This window comes from Leptonychotes weddellii, chromosome 3 (assembly GCF_054177405.1).
Source record: "Leptonychotes weddellii isolate Sample4059 chromosome 3, ASM5417740v2, whole genome shotgun sequence".
NCBI lineage: Eukaryota > Metazoa > Chordata > Mammalia > Carnivora > Phocidae > Leptonychotes > Leptonychotes weddellii.
In genome coordinates this window covers 19,262,235-19,264,555 of record NC_138371.1, presented here as the reverse complement: position 1 = coordinate 19,264,555, position 2,321 = coordinate 19,262,235, and positions in this window count along the sequence as shown.

Genomic DNA, 2,321 nt, shown 5'->3' with positions numbered 1-2,321 from the left:
GAAAGGCAAACAGAAACTAACCAGTTCGTTATTTAAATATCTGTCAAGATGGAATGAATTATGTATTTTGGAACATGTGTTGAAATGAAAGACTATGAAGACGCGAAAAAGAATGAGATATGTCTCTGTGCAATGACACAAAACTTCAATAATATATCGTTAAACATGGTAAAAAGTAAGTTACAGAAATGTATGCATTTTTATCCCATTCTGGAAAAAATAAACAAATATATATACACTTCTTTTCATAGGCCAAACAAAATGGCTAGAAAAGTATATATGCCCAACTCTGAAAGCAATTACCTTTGGAAGATGGGGTTAATCAAGGAGAAATGGGGACTTGTACTTTTGACTTTCGATGTGATTTCAAATGTGCTTGAATTTATGGACATGTAATATCTTTCTAATATATTTGAACAAAGCAGTCTGTTAGTCCGTCCAAAGTGTATGACCTCAGACTTGGCTATGCTTTCATGTGTGTCATCTCGAATGCATGATTTTTTCCTTCAGCCGCACACCTGACAGTTCTGCAAATTGGTCCATGGAACGTGGAGGGCTCTGCACATCTCACTGCTATCTGAAAATCGACGCAGACATGGAGGGAATGATCATCAGCCGTGAGGCGCGGGTCAACTCATATAGGGACATTCTATGGGACTCACGTGCACGGTTTCAGTGAAAAGGCAGGGGTATTCCCCATGCAAATACCTAAATTCAAAGCATCTTGAAGAACTACAGCAATTGCCTTTAAATTCTGAAGCACTACGATAGGTTTCTATGTATCAATTTTGTTTCCACTGAACAGAAGTGGGAAATACAACGAAAATTGGGGCTATCGCAGTAATCAATCTCTGGAACTTTCTGGCAACATGTTTAGAAAATTATGCTTTTTGAAAAATAATTCCTCCAAATACAACATTATTTTGCTACCTAAAACAAATGAATCCTTTATTCCTAATATTGAGTACACATAAATCATTCCAAGTAGGCTCTTTTTGTTACAAAGCTTGATTTTTTTTTTTTATAGAAAAGAAGACCCATGTACTGCTTATTAGATAGATGAGGAAAAACAATCAGTCTTTTCAAAGCCAACAATACTTGCAAACTTGAATATATTTAGATTTCTGGGATGGCTGAATTATATAATCAACATGGAAAAGAAAACATCACTAAAACATTCTCTTGACCAAAATAAACACTCCACCCTTCAGCCACTTCCTTATGTTCTCATGCAAGCTGGTGGACATAAAACTATGTACCCTCTCTCATTTGCTCGTTATTTGTCATCTAGTTACCATAGCTCATTAGAGGCATCCAGGTCGAGTTTGCCCAAACATGTCAATTAGATGCATTGTTAACAGATGTTATGGACACCTATGATGATTTTATTATCCTCCCATCACCTGGAGCATCATGAAAATGAAATCGTTTCTTTAGAGATTTGTTGCTGAAATGCTCCATAATGCAAAGCAACTATGAAACAAATCTCCTGAATAAGTCAGACAAAATGAAAATAAAAACTATCACCAACATTTAGAAGAGCTGGAGAGAAACGGAATAAAAAACAGTACTTAAAAAGGGAATAAAATTCCCTCAATTTTATACTAGTTAACGATGACAATAAAAACATTAAATCTTGGAGCAAGTGTGAGAGTGACTGCACCAGCTCAGCGGCTACTAAAAATCTCTTTTCTTACCTTAAAATCAAATAGATTGTCAATGCAAACATGGAAAGCCTTTAAAATGTGACTGCTTTTTGAAGGGGTAGGAAGCAGAGGATGTGGGTGAGAAAGGGTAAGTAGGCCCAGGGCATATTTATAATAAGTATATATTTTTAAAACATATTTCATATCATTGGGAAATCTATTAAGTTCACAGACTGATGGTTTTAATGTCCTCAATGTATTCAAAAGATGTTAGGGTATTCTGCACCTGCACTCCCTGGTGAAATGGCATACTACTTAGTCACTTCATTACTTTTTATACTTTAACCTAGGCACTTTGCTTCATGAATCATTATATTAAATCAGTTCTCTTAATAAAACTGCTTGTCAGTGTCTCTCTTTATACAACTGAACAGATGGGATTTACCAATATCAACTAACCAAGAAAATAAACAAAAGCCCTTTTCTTTAAAATGAATAGTAGTTTTTTTCTTAACATATATTGCATTATTTGTTTCAGAGGTACAGATCTGAGATTCAACAGTCTTGCACAGTTCACGGGAGGGGAAGAATGAAGCGGGGCAAATCGGAGGGGTAGACAAACCATGAGAGATGATGGACTCTGAAAAACAAACTGAGGGTTCTAGAGGGGAGGGG